This window comes from Mesocricetus auratus, unplaced genomic scaffold (genome assembly GCF_017639785.1).
Source record: "Mesocricetus auratus isolate SY011 unplaced genomic scaffold, BCM_Maur_2.0 Super-Scaffold_100004, whole genome shotgun sequence".
Lineage (NCBI taxonomy): Eukaryota > Metazoa > Chordata > Mammalia > Rodentia > Cricetidae > Mesocricetus > Mesocricetus auratus.
Genome location: NW_024429189.1, coordinates 3,880,428 through 3,898,347, shown reverse-complemented (window position 1 = coordinate 3,898,347; position 17,920 = coordinate 3,880,428). Strand labels below are relative to the sequence as shown.

The 17,920-nt window shown below is 52.2% G+C and overlaps 1 protein-coding gene across 5 annotated transcripts in view; it reads left to right on the top strand.

Annotated features, from left to right (window-relative positions):
- The window catches only part of Col5a1 (collagen type V alpha 1 chain), a 151,357-nt gene that overhangs the window by 46,262 nt on the left and 87,175 nt on the right, over positions 1 to 17,920 (top strand). The window lies entirely within an intron of this gene.

The window sequence follows — 17,920 nt, the reverse complement described above, 5'->3', positions numbered from 1 at the left end:
GGGCCTGCACTGTAGTCCACAGAGTCCTCTTGATTCGTGTTGGGCATCGAAGGATGCTGGGAATTGTCCTGCTTCAGGAAGAAGGCTGAGAGCCTGTGCAAGTGTCTGGTGGTCCCAGAGGCCACCCAAAGCCAGGTGAACTGAGACAGCCCCTGTCACCATCACTGAGGTCTGTGTCCCACAAGCATCTGGAGCCTGAGCCCTTGGGCTGGGACACTTGGCCCAGTTTTTTTTTTCTCTGACATACCCTAGACTTTGTGGAAAGTTTGGGGGGACAGGGCTCCCTGGCTAGGGAGTTTGATAATCACCTGGAAAATGGTCTCTGAGGGCTATCTTGGCTCTCAGGTATTCCCACTTCAGGGGTTGGGTGGTACAGGATGGGGCAGTGCTCTCCTAGATCCCCAAACACCTTGTGGATGTCATTCACTCACGTGTTGGGTCACCAACAGGTGCACTCGCCTGTTGTGTCTGACTGAGGCTCGCTGATGGCCTCACAGCTGCAGTGGGTTCTAGGGCCATGTCCTTTCGGTGACTCAGGGCCAAGCGAATTGGATGCAATGCCAAGTGGACCCTAAGTGCTCTGCCAGTGGATTCACAGTGTGACTACTGCACAGATCTGTGACAAAAGTGGCGTGTCGTTGAGTGTGCTAAGGAGTGCCGGATGAGTGTGGAAGTTACCCCAGAGTCAGCGAGGGTGAAGACCTGCAGTGAATAGTCGAGGAGATTCTAGAACAGCCAGCTGTGTCTGGGGGAATGGAGTGGCCCTCTAGGAGAAGATGAGAGCAGCGTGTTGATGTGTCTGCCTGACTCAGCTGCCTTCCTAAGGCTGGTTTTTAGGACACTTTAACCTGGGGCTTCTGCCGGGTGGGACAGGAAGATGTGTTGTGCAGACCGTGCCAAATCGTGCAAACTGTGGAACTGCCCTCATGGCATGCCTCTGACCGGGCTTGCCCAGGGATCTGGGATGAACTGGAGGGTGGCCGAGTGTCTTTGGCTAGACAGAGGTGCCTGCTGGCCCTCCTCTAGGGAGCTGGTGCTGACAGCTGGCCCAAGGGTCAAGTACCACTTTTACTGGTGACCCTGTGGGAGGGTCTTGGCAAAGCCTGAGTTGCCGGCTGCCCTGGAGAGTGTGAATGAGAGGGGGTTCCTCAGGAGCTGGAGAGAGAACTCTTAGCTAGTGGGGCCAGGTGACTTCTGCTGTACAGTCTCTGGTGACCAAATTCTAAAGGGCAGGCATGCAAGGACATCCCAGTATCCCAGGGCAGAGCAAAACATCAGGTCTGGCTGAGTCCGCTGCCTGCTGGTGGTGTCAGGCTGTGGCAAAAACTTGTCATTTCTGCATGGTGCCTTTTATCATCAAGTTTCTGGAAAAGCTTTGCATCTTTAAAAAGTGCGTGCGTGCGTGCGTGCGTGCGTGCGTGTGTGTGTGTGTGTGTGTGTTTTATGCATGTCATGCACTCATGTTCATGCTTGTGCACATTTGCACATGTGTGTGCGCGAGAGGCCGGCAGTCAATGTCAGCTGTCTTCCTCAGTCACTTTCCACCTGGTTTTCGAGGCAAGGTCCCTCACTGAGCCTGGAGCTCACTGACTTGGCGGGATTGGATGGTCACGGAACTCCAGGAGTTCTTCTGTTTCCGCATCCCCAGAGCCAGTATGGCAGGCATGTACCACCATGCTCAGCTCTGGGGCTTAAACTCAGGTCCTGACACTTGTGTGACGAACGCTTTACTGATCGGGCTGGCTCCTCAGCCTTGCGCCTTACTGATCGGGCTGGCTCCTCAGCCTTGCGCCGTCTTAAAACATAGGATCCCCAAACAGATCCTGGAATGGAGCAGCCAGTACTGTTTCTCCAGATTGTGTGGGAAGGTACCACTGAAGCTCAGGGAACTAGACCCAGCTCAGAGGTCTTGGCTGGGTTTTTCCCATAGCTGAGACTCAATTTTCCCATCTGCAAAGTGGGGATAACGATAGAATGTCTGTATGTGTGCATGGTGGTCCATAGCAAGAATTCTGTAATGGTTACCAATTTGGGTTGAGAATGAAAACAGGCCCCAATTTTCAGACCCAATTGAATACAGGCTGCAGAGTCCAGTTTTGCCTTTTGTCTTTCTCTTGCCATGCACGGGGGGGGGAGGGGGGAGGTCTCGCCCTGCAGCTGATGACTGGCAGCTTGGTCAGAACAGCAGGTTGCAATGCACTCACAGCCCCGCATTTCTGGTGAGCTGTTTTCTCCTGCCGTGGAATTTGATTTGAGGGAGAGCAGCTGCCAGAAGCCAGGGATTTTTGTTGACCACAAGTTGTTAATGGTCTGAGGGCTGTGTTTTCCCAGCCCCAGGGTTTCCTGGCTGTTAGCTGTGCTCACGGTGGGGAAATTGGACCTGTCTTCCTTAATGAAGACCAGCTAGGGCAGCAAGGCAGAGGGTGGCCAATGGGGACTTTTCCTCCTCTTTGCTTCTTAAGGGTATAATGACAGGGGTGGGGGCTGGGGGGGGCGCTGGCCTCAGCTTCTCTGTCTCTCCTTGCAAGCCAAACGGGATTTTTATCCGTTTCGAAATAGAAGAGATTTAACTCTTTGCTTTCCAGGTTTCGCCGTCTGACTTCTCTAGAAGGTTCTTTCTGGAAACTTCTCCAGCAGCCATTTCTTCCCACAATTCTTATGCTCGTTAAGGGCCAGCTTGTTCCATAGCACTCTGGATTTGAGAGTGGGAGGGTGCTGGCCCTGAGGTAGAGGCCCGGCTACTGCTGGCACAAGCTTGCTCAGCCCCTCTTGCAGGCAGACTGGCGTAGCTCCACATAGCTTCCGGGGGGCTTGGGGAGGCCTGGGGTGTGTCCATGGCCCCGCAGAGATGCTTGAGAAGATTGAGGACACTCTGAGGGAGACAGTCAGGGAGGAACCTCCCAGTGACAAGGCAGAGGCTTCTGTGGCAGTGTCTTGTTCAACTCCATGACATATGCGAGCTGAGCCCAGCTGTAGTGGCCTTGGTAGGCAGTCTCTGACAGCTGCTTGCTCCCTCAGGCATGGCCCCTTTGCCATAGTTTAGATATGAGCCTTGGGATTTCTTTGATGTTTAAGGGAAGTTATGCAGAGCTACACAGAGAGGAAGAGAATGTATGTAGAATGCAGACTTTCAGCTCCCCCTGGGTGGCCTTCTGGTTGAGGACTTGGGGCTCAGCGTTCACATCTGTAAAATGGGTGCAGTGAGGCCACCACTGTGGGGCTGTGCATTGAGGGCTGTGTGAAAGGCCTGCTTAAGGGTTTCAGGGAACCATGCTGGACCCAGGCCCTTTGGTAGTCAGAGCTGTGGCCCTCCTAGCCTGTTGCTGGTGGCAGTAACTGCTTTCTCTGTGGAGGTAAAGATAGAAGCTGTCCCACCTTTGGGTTTTCCAGACACATCTAGTGAGTAAGTGCTCTGACTTCCTCTCAGAGACGGGAAGGGAGCACAGCCTCCTGACCGCCTCCCCCTGCCTCCATCTGAGCTGAGAGATTGCAGAGAATGGATGGACACAGCCTGGCCGTAGTGATTGCTCCTGGGACGGCCGGGGCCCAGCTTTCCCCTGCAACCTCAGAGGCTCACTAATCAGCGTGGACTACTCTCTCATCACCAGGGCCTCACACGGTTCACGTCCTGGGGCTCGCCACGACCTCACTGCATGATTGCTCTTGCTCACTTGGATCGCTCCACCCCCCGTGATGGTGTTTCCTGCAGGGATGTGCTGAGTTACCCTGCAAACTTGATTCTTGTCCCTCTCCTTGCAATATGCCTGAGATCTGAGGTGCAGGGCAGGCCCCGACCCCACGATTCAGAAAGTGTGTGTGTGTGTGTGTGTGTGTGTGTGTGTGTGTGTGTGTGTGTGTGTGTAGAGGGTGCCTCGACCTCCCCCATGCGGGCAAATGTTTCTTTTTCATTCAGGAGTGAGCTTTGGGGTTTGGAAGCAGGGTCACAGCTTGTCAAACGTCATCTGCAACATGGAAGAAGCAGCTTCTGAAGCCAGGGAGGCTATTCTTCAGCCATGTAGCCTCATTCTGGACCTTTCCACTGGCTCCTGTGATCCCACATTAGCCAAAGACATCAGAATCGTGATCCTGTGAGATCCACGAAGTTTGGAACCTTATAGAAAGAACCAGAACAAACACCTTCCCAGGATGGAAGCTCATTGCACTGACTGCCTTGCATGGCAGTTGTTAATGACCTGCCAATCTTTCTTGTCTCCCCCTTACCCCTACCCCCGTCGTCCCATTTCCCACTCCAATCTGGAACTTGGGGCTGCTCTTGTTCTGTTATCTGCAGGTTTGAGCATGAGCAGTATTTTCGAGGGAAAGGCAGAGAAGGGTCCCCTCCGCTCACTCTAGGGCCCTGAGGCGGAAAGGCCTGAAGTCTGCCATGATGGAGGGCCGTGGAGGAGACTGAGGCTTCGCAGGGCTTGGGGGATGGCTGGCTGCAGTCTCTGGGCTAGGATCCAGATGCGCTTTTAAGCTGTTGAATGTTTCAAGGGGCAACAAGACCAAACAGACTGCAAACTCGGCTTTCGCTGTGCACCCCAGTTGCTGGCAGGTGCCCCCTCCCAACCACACCTCGGCATTTGAAGAAGGCCAAGTGTTTACCTAATCCTGGCTTCCCTGTTTCCAGGAGCCCGGCTTTTCCACTGACGTGTTTTTTCCTGGAATCCGCTCTGAGACAGGAACGGCCAGCCCAAGGAGATCTGAGTCTGGCCTCAAACAAGTATGGTCTGAGAGGCAGCCATACTCTGTGTGAGCTGGGAGACATTACCAGTGTGGCCCCAGAAGCAGGACTCGCGTTAGCTCCGATCCTAAGCCTCTCCCACTTTTCCTGCCTCGCACCCAGGGCCTCCCTAGTGAGCTTTAGTGGTCCCAGGGACTGAGCTCAGGCCCGTTGTTGAGTGGGATGCGGAACCGATGAGCAAGGACTTGTGTCACTGGGTGACGTGAGAAACCACCACAGAGAGCTGGCCCCAGCTTGTGGGAATCTGCCAGTGACTGGCGGACAAGCTGCAGAGTCCCGGGGAGCAGCTGCCCAGGTCCAGCTGTGGTCACTGCCCCACGCTCCCTCTCTGTCATCCTCCCTTGTCGACTTGAATGATATACCTGTCTCAAAAGGCGCCACGGTGAGGCACGGGGTGCTCTACCCACTCTGAGGGCAGCCAAGAAAGGCTGGTTCTGACTCTGGTTGCAGAGAGCTGTGAGGTCGCTCTCCAGAAGCCCCTCTGATACCATCCCTGTGCCCTAGTCCCCGTGCATATGATGTTTACAGCCCAGAGGGGAGAGTCCGGGTCAGCCGTGCCTGAGATCTGGCCTGAGTCCCTGTGGCTACCCAAGCCAGTGTAGCTGTGGCTGTAGCCCTGTCGGCCGTGCTGTGAGAGACGCCATGCTCATCACGCTGAGACCCACATTCACATAGCCCTCTTGTACTGGTCTAGGCTCCTGCATCGTGACCTACAGATGGGAATATGCAAGCTTTAGAGCCAAATGGTAGGACCCGGGTTCAGCTGTGAGAAGGGAAACCTTAAACCCAGGCTCTTAGGTGCCCATCCTGGTTGGCGACAATGCACAGTGGCCTGGCAACAGATGGGAAGAGTACACGGCAGTGGGTGAGCAGGGTGTGTGTGGGGTCTTGTCCTTCTGGTTCTGGACCATGATCCACAGTTAGCCAATCCTGTTCTTCTGGCTTCCACTCGGACTTAATGAAGGTGCTGCATCTGGCCATGTCAGGCCATCATGCTTATGCTCTAGCAGAGAGTGGGCTTCAGCATGTGTCCCTTTTGTGTGTGTGTGTATATGACATTTGTGTGTATGATGTGTGTGTGTGTGTGTGTGTGTGTGTTCCAGTGTGCATGCCATGGTGCACATGTGGAGGTCAGAGGGTGACCCAGTTGTTCATCCTCTTCTATTTGTTAGAGACAGGATCGCTATTGGCCACTGCTTCCTACACTTGGCAGCTGACCCGTGAGATCTCAGGATTCTGTCTCTGCCTGTCACCTTGCTGCAGGAACACTGGGATCACGGAGGTGCACTCCTGTGCTGGCTTTACATGGGTTCTGGGGATTTGAACTCAGGGCTTCATGCTTGTGTGCCAAGGGCTTTATTCAATGGGCCATTTATGTAGCCACACCATGTGTCCTTTGAGAGGCTCTAGGACACTAGCAAGTGTGGACTCAAGACTTCGTCTGGCTGTGTCTCCGGTCTGCCTGTTTTCTGGTACCTACCGATTCCCGGGGGAGCGGGGCAGAGCTACTGTTCTGACCGTCCTCTTGGTGCTGACCCACACATGGCAAACTGGAGCATCTGTATCCTTCTAATCTAGAAGGCTCTGGGTTCAAGGTTCAGGTGTGGGCAGGTCACACTTTCTCCCAAGGCTTACCCTAAACCTAGTGGTCTTACTTGGGAAACCTCAACTGAACTCCATCCACATAAGGCCTGTTTTCTGTAAGGTCATACTCTGGGGTTGAAGGGTTAGAGCTGAAACATAGCTTTGGGGCCTCCATTTAGCTCATGTCTCTAAAGCAGACTGGAAAAGGCCTCCTCTGATCCACCAGAGCATGCATGCCTCAGTGCAAGGCACTGGGTCCTCCTGAGTGGCTTCCAATTCCCTAGCTATCAGGTTTAGGAAGAGCTTGGTGTTGGGAGCAGGAGCTGGCACCAGCTTGTGCGTGACTGGCAGTTGACCACACAGGGTTCTTCATCAAGTAAAGTTGTTGGCTGGCAGGTCACCAGATGGGAGGTCTCTGCTCCTGGAGACCCAGTAGGGCACAGTACAGAGACCCTTCGCAGCAAATAGAGACTCAGCCCTTCACAGGACTTGCCTGGCCTGTGAGGGTTTATTCCATGGAAACTGTGAGCAGTGGACATCTCCCAGGAGACAGGGTCGACCTTATGTTGGAAGTCAGGCCTTGTCCAATGACATCATGCTGGGCTGGCATGCAGTGAGCATTCTGATCTGGTCCCCTGAGAGCATTGTGGCCAAGGAGCTCTAGGAAGTTAGACCTCATTTCACAGAGGCATGCAGTGCCAAGTCACTGAGGGAGGGGACCAGGGCAGACAGGGTCATGTGTCAGGGGAGCAGACAGGAGCAGTATGTCACCTGCAGGAGGGGCACATGGCTGAGGAACCTGTGAGAGCCTAGAAACTTCTATCAAGCTGTTGATGGGTGGGAGTGTCTGGGCACTGACTCAGGGGCTCTAGAGGGAGATTGGCCAAATCCTGTTCTTCAATTCCCATGGATGACTGCATGATTGTTCGGAGCATGCTGTCAGAAACATGGGTGGACACCTTTGAAGTTCCTCAATGCCAGAGTTTTTTTGAGTAACAGGAAGCCCACAAGCTATGTCAGTTTGATTGACTGTAATCCACCAAGTGCTGTTAATTGGGTTGCTAGACACTGCCATTGGCAATTACAAGTTCTTTCATTCCACTCTTAATGATGAATATTAACTCTTATATTATACATTTGTTCTAGGAAGAGAAATCCTCAAATGAAACAATGCTTCCATCAGATCGGCCTGTGGGCAAGCCACTGGGACATTTTCTTAAACAATAATTGATGTGAAGTGGCCCATTGTGGGTGTTGCCACCCCTCGATAGGTGGTCCTGCATTGATTAAGAAAGCAGGCTGAGCAACCATGAGGAACAAGCCAGTAAGCATTGTTCCTCCATGGTCTCTGCTTCAGTTCCCGCCTCTGGGTTCCTGCCTTGAGCTCATACCCTGACTTCTCTTGGTGATGGACTGTGATTGAGACATGTAAGCCAAAAAGAAAAAAAAAGAACAAAGAAACAAAACAAAACAAAAAACAAACCCACACAACAATAAAAAAAACCTTCCCCCAATTGCTTTCGGTCAGAATGTTTTGTCCCAACAATAGGAAGCAAACTAGGACAACAATACCCCCCACTACCAAACACACACACACACACACACACACACACACACACACGTGCACGCACGCACGCACGCGCACACACACGCGCGCACACACACACACACACTCTACATATGGTTAGGAGGCTGCAGGGTTCATGTGGGTATCCTATGGGGCCTGGGCACCCATAGCCCTGGCTCAAGTCAATATGTAGTCTTCTTCACCTAGCATCACCCACATTACTGGACTCAACACATCCCATGCTGATGGGTCAGGAGACCATGGATAAACTCTGAGCTTTGTCCTCCATCGCGCCTTCCTGGACCTCTCAGGAAGAATCCATTTTTCCAGTTGTGCAAATTGTTCCAAGGAAGCCTAAGGGCTGTTTTTTTCCATGGAGACTAATAGTTATGGCACAGAGTTATTCACCTGTGTCCACAGACTTAGGAGAGTGTGAAACCCTGAATGCATGAAGGAAAGAAGAATAAAAACTGTGTGCACTCCTGCAGGCTTTCATGCTGCAGAGGAGTATTCAGATGATGGTGAGCCTTCACTAGGGATTGATGGTCATCTGGGATGGCTCTGGCCATGACTGGAAGAGTGGTGGTGGTGTGTTGGTAGGTGTGGTGATGCTGGTGGTGATGGTAATAATGGTGGTAATGACGACGGTAATGGTGGTGATGGTAGTCTTGGTGGTGGTAATGTTGATTGTGGGGATGGTCTTGGTGATTATGGTAGTGGTGATAGTGATCTATATAATGGTAACGGTGTGGGTAGTAGTAATAATCGTGTTGATGATGATGGTGGTGGTGGTAATAATAGTGATAGTGATATGGCGATGGTGACCTTGATGATGGTGTTGATGGTGATGACGACGATGATGATGGTGAAGGTGCTGGTGGTAATGGTGGTGGTGAAGATGTTTGTGGTAATGGTGGTGATAGTGATGGTGGTGATGGTAGTGGTAATGATTGATGGTCTTGGTGGTGGTGATGAGGTGGTGATCACCAATCTCTTTCTCTAGGGCCCAGCTCTAAGACATTTCCTTCATGATGCCTTTATACCATGCACCCTTAATAGGATCTAGGGAAAGACAGCAAGAAGATGTTTTTGATCACTGGAAGCTGTTTCCTTAACTCTCCTGTGAACACAGCTCCGTCCACCTCCACAGGCAGTGTATTTGAGTCCCCTTCCCCTGGCTTAGACATTTTTCATTTCCATCCTGTGTGGCCCACAAACAATAATACCAAAGCAAGATTTTAAACGAGACTCGTGTGGGTCCCAGAAAGCCCCAATGGGTGATCTGTCAACAGGAAACTTCTGAGGACATCATGGAATGACAGAAAGGGCCCCACGGCACCCAATTGCTCTGCTCTGGGCCTGTGGAAGAATCCCTGGCTTGCTGGCAGGGTGTGTACTGTACCTAGGGGTACCTGGCATGCGCCTGCGTGGCCTGGCTCTGGGATTCTTCACTGTTGTTGGAAACATGGTCATGCTCTGCTCCAGTTGAGGAAGTTGGACTGAGGCCTCCCTCTTTCCGTCCTCACAGATGGGGAAGTGTGGCTGATGTGGTTTGGGAAAGTGCCTAAGATCACTGAGCATGACTCAGATGGGAACCCAGGGGAGCTTGGCAGTGCTGCCCTCCAGTTCCACCTTCCTCCACCTGTGACAACAATCAAGGAGCCCCAGGAACTTATCCAGGCCACAGGTGCCTGGGTATGTTTTGAATGGGAGATGGAGAGGTCTACCCTCACCAGCTCTGGGGACGTTTCTTAGGATGGCTTATGGCCAGGGAGTGTGGCAGTGGGGACTCAAGACTTGCTTGGCTAGTACACTTGTGGGCTGTCTCTCCTGCAGCCTGGAACAAGAGGGGCTTGTTTTCTCAACACATTTGCACCTGTGTATTTGCAGGCTTGAGGTAGTGTGAGTAAGATCTGATGATGAAATCTGTAAGTTCATCTGTGGTCTGTGGGGGATCCCTGCAGAGCCCCCTTTGGATTGAGTGCGGGCCAGGCGTGGCAGTCACGATGTGGGGCTGTTTCGGGGAGACTGAAGAATGAAAAGGAAGGGAGCAGAGAGAGGCCCCTGTTAATCAGAGGGTGCACTGCAAAGCTCTCTACTGCATGTGCGTTCGCTGCACAGCCCGCAGGCTTGCAGACTCTCCAACAAAAGCTTTGCAATTTCCTCGGCCCAACGCAGCTTGGCTAAAATCTCATTATCAGCAGAGACACAACTGACTCACTCAGCAAAATGCTTCAGGCTCCATGAGCGCCAAGGACAGCATGATCTCTGCTGTGTCCAAATGGGGATGGTCCTGTCCTCTGCAGGAAAAAAATGGACCGCTCATTTGATGCTGCCAGCATGGGTGCACGGTCATCACAGCACCCTGGAACAACAGCAATGACCAACAGGCATGAGGGTAGAAGCTTCTAGAGGCTCTGTAGGGGCTCAGAAAGTAAGCCTGTGAGCCGACAGGGGAGGGGTGGGCCAAGGCTGTTACACGAGAGTGAAAGTGGTATTCAAATACTGACACTTTTTGCTCCTCAGGTGATTTGGGGTCGCCATAGGCAGGCTGTGTGGGAACTGCCAGTCCTGGGTTGTGGCTTTGAAATGAAGTGGTGGTAGGGCTTGGCCCTGGCCCTTGGGTGTTGCGAGAGTAGGTTGGGCTGCTACCCACCACGTTAGGCCTGCACGGGTGACTGAGCAGTTTGAGGGTGTCCTATGTGTGGTGTGCACAACTTGACACTGTGGCCCTGGCTCCAAGGGGAGCAGCTCTAGGGAGCTGGGTGGGGTGCAGGCAGCCTCCTTGCTAGGTGGCCTGTGACAGTGGTCTCATCTCTCCGTGTTCACACATGCATCCCCTCACTTGGAAGTGCGAGGATAGGGTAGGGTCAGGCCTGGGGAAAAGTTCATCTTTGCTGAGACACAGAATGGGCCAGAAAGGGTTGGTGGACAACATAGACCTTGTCTGAGGCAGTCAAAGTTCCCTGTTCCCAATGTGAGCTCAGGTTATCATGTGGGGGATGGACAGGGGTTCTCACTATAGCTCTCTTGAGGACATATAAGCTGTGGTTGAGGAGGAAAACCATGTCCTTGACACTCGGGTACCCACCTCAGTGCTCTTTGGGGGGGGGTCAGTCACTTACTATATACTAGAGCTCTCCTATGACAAAAACATAGACAAAGCAGCGCACACACAGGCATGTACTCCAGGTAACATACAGTCTCCACACCCATGTGTGCACATACGGTCTACACTCCTGTCTACAAACACACCAGGCAACCTCAGCTCTTGCTACGAGGTCTGCAGGCCTGTGGGTGCAGGCGGTATGGGGCCTTGTGGTAGTGCTGGGAAAAGAGACTCCAGAGAAAATCCCTAGGATGCAGAGAACAGCAGATGGGACTCCTGCACCCGAGACCCCTCCCTGGCAGGCAAGGCTGGAGTGTTACACGGCACCAGCCCACTGGTGGGTGACCTCTGCCTCTCTGGGCAGCGGTGCTCATGGAAAGGGGTGTGTGCGATGGTTTGTATCAGGATGAAAGTAGGAGAAGGGGCAAGTCTGAAGGCCTGGGGTTATGAGCCAGCATTCGAGTGCTGAGAATTGAACTCAGGTCCTCTGAGAAAGCAACAAGTTCTCTTAAAGGCTGAGCCCTCTCTCCTGGCCCAGGCTTGGCGTTAGCATGTAGTTTATCCACCTGGGCCTTCCAGGTTTCTGCCACCTAGGCCACAGGCAGCACAGGCAGTGACTTCCGGAAAGCTTGCTGAGCCTGCATCCGGTGTGACAGGGTGGTCCTGGGAGGCTGAGCCTCTGACAAGACCCTCTGAACTTCCTGCAGAGCTGTCTAGTCCACCGGGGAGAGATGCCCTGGGGGACATCCTACAAGGTCTCGAGATGAGCTAGCAGAGCTACACCCTGCAGCCCCCACCCCCACATGTTCCTGGCCCAGAGAGAGACCAGATGTATCAGATCCACCCCAGAAGCATTCCTGAGCTCCCAGGAGGATGAGGAGGAACACTCTTGCCCTCTGGGATGCTTTTGAAGTTGCAGGAACAGGACCTGTCCTGTTTACCTCTACCTCTAAACTCTACTAACCCCAGCCTCTCCAGAACCATCACCATCAGAGACTTCTAGAGGACCCGGATTTAGGGGCAGGACACATGTGTTCTTGGGTACAAGACTTCTGTCAGTCCTCTATCATACTTTGTGACTTTATTTATCTGAGACAGGTTCTCATATAGCCCAGGCTGGCCTCTAATTTGCTACACAGCCAAGGATGACCTTGAACTTCTAATCCTTTTGCTATCTATTATCTCTCTAGTGTTGATTGTAAGCAAGGTGCTACCATGCCTCAGTGATGTAGGGCTGGGGATTGAACCCAGAGCTTTTGTGCATGCTAACCAGTAACTGTTGCATTTTTACCAGGTTGGCAATGGCTCTAGGGACTATGAGGAATGTAGGCACAGTCTCTACATTCCTCATAACACCCCCACCTCCAGCACCCTCTTAGGTCTGGATGCCATCTGATAGCTACCCAAAGAAGTTGTCTGAGAGATTACACACCAGGCTCTAGCTCCAGGCTGAGGCCGTGTGGTAGCCCCAGGTCAGAGGCAACCCAGGATGGAGGTGGGGGTGTTATGCTTTTCAGCTTTTCACCTGGTCCAGCTCTTCTTTTTTCTGATTTTCACAAGGTCTGGGAGGGTCTGTGATGCCCTCACCCAGCCACAACCTTTGCTGCACACATCTGGGGAACAGAAACAGGTGTGAAGTAGAGCCCCTGACCTCCCTCCTGCTCTGCAGAGAGCTCCCTGTCCCTGGGTAGTCTTGCCAGGCACTGGGCACTGGGCACGGGGCACTGGAGGCCCTTCTCCCCACTCCTGCCATGCAGTGAAGAAAGGCTAGATGGGGTGGCACTCTGGACCAGGACCAGGACCAGGTATAGAGTTAAACTGGCTCCCTGTAGGCCTTGGAGATAGACGGGGTTGGGAAGGCTGGCATTCCTTCCCCAGCCTGGGTTGATCGCATGTTCACGTCCAGGCTGAAAACCTGGCTGGGCTGAAGCCAGCTTAGCTTGGGTTCCAGAGGAGGCACGCAGGAACATGGGGTGTTGTGTCAGTGCCTGGAGCCCTTTATCCAGCCTTGGAACCAGTGGTCGTATAATGTGTAGGTGGTGGTGTGTACCCACACTCAACGACAGTGAACCACCTTACTCTGGGCCTGCTCGCTTGATCACCAAGCTGGATTGAAGAGATATGCTAGACATGTCCCTGCCTGAAGAGCGTGTAGTTCCTGGAGAGGCAGAGCCTGTAAGAGACGGTGGTCTCACAATGTGTCAGCTTCTAGACTCCACAGACTCCCAGTGTGCACTGCCCCCAAAGTGTGTTTGGAGAACATTTATTTGCATGCCAAGGTGTCGACTGAAAGAGAAAATATTTTATATGAATTGGATGAAATTTGAGCTAAAGGTTATGTTGCTTAATGAAAATGTGCGGTTTTCCTGAACCATCCTGCCATGAGGATCTCATCTGTGGGAGTTGAAAACACAGGCCTCCAATGTCCTAGGAGGGACAAGTGTGGGAGGGGAGGAGAGAGCCTCACAGAAGGTGGGGAGGAGAACTAGAGAGAAGCATCTAAACTGGATGTCAGTAGGGGAAGGTACCATTGAAAATTCTGAGAGGGGATCATTGGGTCCCCTCTATGTCATCATCCCCCATCTGCCCCAGTGGAGGCTGCAGCACATCAAGCAGCAGCAGTGGGCAGTTTTGTGCATCTGTTCTCTGGCTCTCACATTCCCTTGTGGGCTGAAGCCCAGGGCAGGTCTAAAGCAGGAAGATGTCCCTGTCCTTGTCCTTTCCCCTTCACCCCCAGGGGTCAAGAGTAAGCTAGGCCACCCTACCATCAGCTGCCTCTAGCACAACTGCCCGGCTTCATCTTATGAAAGACGCCTGGGCTCCAGGGCATAGCGGTATTGTGTTGAGGTGCTGTGGTGGGGTGTGGCTCTTTCCAGGACCAAAGAAGGCAGTAGCTGTCCTACTTGCTGGAGGCAGTGAGGATGCTTTTCTGTCTGCAGTCTGGATAGGAGTTTGCCTGCCAAGGATAGGTGTGGTGGGTTAGCTGGTAGTCATGGACATGGGGCTCATGGGCCACTTCTGTAGCTCAGTGTCCTAGTTAGTTTCAGTTGTCAACTTGACACCTTAGAAGGGCATCTCAATTAATAGACTCAGATCAGACTGGCTTATGAGCATATCTATGGAGCATATTCTTGATTGCTAATTGCTATAATAGAGCCTGGCCCAGGTGGGCTGCTCTGTTCTCTAGGTATGTTGTCTGGGTCTGTATAAGAAAGTTGGCTGAGCCCAGTGGTAGTGGCACATTCCCTTAATCATAGCACTTGTTGGGGCAGAGGCAGGGGGATCTCTGAGTTCAAGGCCAGCCTGGTCTACAGTTTGAGTTCCAGGACAGCCAGGGCTACACAGAGAAACTCAAAACACAAAAACAAGCAAGCAAGCAAACAAACAAACAAAAACCCAGCTGGGTGTGTACCTGTGAGCGAGCTGGCGAGCATCCTCATCCACGGTGCCTGTTATACGTCCAGCTGTGAGTTCTCTGTTTAGAGGTAATACTTCATGGAATAGAAGATAGATCTGCCTTCAGTTTCCTGTCTTGAACTCACTCAGTCATGGACTGTGACCTGGAAGTGTTCCTCCCTAATTTGTTTTTGTCAGAGTGCTTTATCAGAAATGGGAAGGAAACTTGAATACTCTGAGATCAGGGCCAGTGTGACCTCTTCTGAATAAAGCTCCTCATTTGTCAATGGGGAGTGACAGTCACGTGAGTGAATGGACACTCTGTGCCCTAGGGCACTAGGCAGACCTTAGGAAAAGCTTTCTGTCCCTCCTTTTCTATAGAAGTCAGGGTTTGGGACCGGGAGGAAAGGACCTTGTTGGCCACACTAGAGGCTACCTTACACAGCCATCCAGACAGACTCAGGCCTGTTTGAGGGTACTCTGAATTCCTTGCTCATTACTGGGGTTTTCAAACCCCTGATGGGATCAGGTATGTGAAGCTAAGCCTCCAGGGAGGCTGACCTTTGATGTATTCTGAGACTGGTTTTTGGTTCTGTCAGCGAGCACACCCACTTCAGCCCAAGTCTAGGCCAGCTTCCTCTCAGAGACAGAAACTTGAGATGGTGAAGGATCCTGTCCTCGATTACAAGACATCTACATCCTCCTTCTCTGGAAGGGCTCTGTCGATAGGAGGGCCACATCTACACCTCCTGCCCCTGCAACCTCCAGGTTCAGCCTGGGGTCCAGCTCAGAGGAAGGTTCATGCTCCACCTAATGAAAAGCAGGGATGCAGGACGTCCAGGATTGGGCAAGAAGGTCACAGCAGAACTGTGGGTGCAGGACCAGAGATGGCCCTGAGACTGTGGCCAAAAATAGGGCACCAACAGAGGCTCAGTGATCACGTAGTCTTGGGAAGATGTGATATCATCAGGAAAGCACAAGGCAAATCTGTGGTGCTGACGGGATGTGGGCACCACTGTGTAGCTGTCCTGTGCCAGAGCTGCATCTGCGGGTGTGTGACACAGTGGCCGGAACTTAGGAGGTCCTTGGTGGCTGTTGAGTGAGCAGGTTAATGGATGGACGCACGGATGGGAACGTGGATGGACGGATAGGTAGATGGATGACATGAGTGGGTGGAAAGACAGGTGATATGCAGGAATGATAGGTAGTCGGATGCATGTCATTAATAAATGGATGGGTGAAAGGATGGATGGACATATAAATAATGTGCATCGATGAATGGAGGGCATTCATGGCTGGGTGGGTTAATGGATGAGCACATGAATTGCATGGATGGATGGATGGCTGAGGAAATCAGTGAGAAGGAGCTGGCTATGTCACCCGTCGTAATCACAGAAATGTGTCTACTGTTCCCTTCCCTTCTTGGGTGCTCACTATTTACTGCTGAGTCTCTCTGAACTCCTCCTCCTGGCCCTGGGGCTTTACTACTGACTCCTGTGGTCTGATCCTGGCCTGTATCCAAAAGTGTCTGACTGCTGAGTCTTCTCAGTGCCACCCCACGTTTGTTCTTGAGTTCCTCGTCCTAAATGAGTCCTCTGCTGGCCCCTGGCCCCTGAAATTCTCTATCCTACTGTCCCTTTAGGGGATTTTATCTTGCATTCACCTTTCAGTGGCCCCAAGATTTGTTACTGAGCAGGTTGCTGACACCAGTTTGCCTGGAGGACAATGACCTCTCAGCATCGTATTGTTTATTTCATGCTCGATTTTCACCGAGAGAAAGCAAACCCGACAGGCTCCAGGCCACACAGCCAAAGCGAGGAAGAGTGCTATAGTTTTCCAGGCCCAGCTGTCTGTGTGGAATGCACTCTTGGCCCCTGTGCTCATGCAAGTTGGGGTACCTGCCCCTTTCCCTGTCTCCCCTCAAACTCCTAGCTGGTGGCAGAGGCGGACACTGAAACTAGCTCTGCTTTGCTCAGAGCCCCACAGTGCTGTTATCGGGGTATTCGGAGAGAGCAGTCATTGAATTGAGCTGGGAGGTCCCCTCCTTCCACACCTTGGGTGACTTGTCATGGCCACAGGGACTCAGCACTGCAGATCCATTAGGGCTGTGGGGCCCAGCGGGAAAGACAAAGATGCCATTGAGCAAACAGCTCACTCGGGGACCTTGGAAACCAGGCAGGTAGCATTTCTTCCTGGGATGGAGAGAAATCCAAAATAAGCCCAAGAGACTGTGCTGTTTTCCAAATGGCACCCAGGCCTTGTCCCTGCAGCTCACTGCCAGAAAGTTTCCCAGAAGATCCAGTCTTGTCCTTAACTGGAATATATCACATATTATATTCCAGTGTAGTGTAATACATTCAACTATAATCCTTGGTGGTAGTATCATGTGATAGGATGGACTCCAGGCACAGATAACGTGACACCCAGTACAGCCCTGGGTCACCTCTGCTTCTTGTGCCATCTGCAGTGTGACCTTTAAGATGCTAGACTATTCTGATACCTTCTCCTCCAGTCCTGAGCCCAGTAGGAGGAAGTCATTGGAACCTGGTAAGACACCGTAAAAGGCTTTGCCTCACCTGCTATCTATCGGACACCGAGCCTTACTCTCTTGGGTCATTGAATGGGGGTCGGCAGACATACTGTGATGGCTGCAGTGGGAGGCCATGAGCAGCTCCTTCACTCTGTGCTCAGCGAGTGGAAACACGCTCCCTCCTGGTCACTGTCATCAGTACGTTCTGGTTGGCTGGGAGGACCAGGCTGGCTCTTGCTGTTGCCAGGAGGGTGGATGCCCAATGTGCTCATGGCCTCTGCAAACTCTTCGCTTCTTCACTGCCCACATGTCTCAATAAGAGAGAAACGGAGCATGGTTCTGTGAGCTCGGCTGCTCTGTGAGCAGGTGTCTTCTGAGCAGCTGGAACGTGCCAGCGTCAGCTATCTGAGCCATCTAGGTTGTGGCTTGTACTTGTGGCGTTCATCAATGCATTTCACTTATTTGCCGTCTTTGGACGGACGCGTGGTGCTCCCGCGTCAGAGGCTATTGACAACACTGCTGTGAGAGTGTATGTATATGTATCGACCTGAGCGAGCCCCGCTCTACCTTTAGGGGTGTACTGATCTGGAGAAATTTGTTCAAGTGTTTGTCCTAGTTTCCAGGGCTGGAACTGCTAGTTTATGTGGTAATTCTGTGTTTAACTCGATGAAAAAGCAAGAATTGCATCTTAAAGAAATACTCCTTGGTACTGGAGACTGATGGAGACAGGGGCATGCCCTCTTGAATCTAGGACAGATGCATTTATGCTTTGTAACTGCAGTAGCTGCAAACACCAACCTGACAAGTGTGCAATAGGTATTTGGTGGTTGGATGAATGATTTGTGGGGTAGTTGGGTGAATGGATGGATGGATTGACAATTGAGTGGATTGTCGGATGGAAGGATTGATAAGTAGATGGGTGATGAGTTAGTGGATGGATGGATGGATAGATGGGCGGATGGATGGAAAGGAAGATAAATGGGTGGGTGG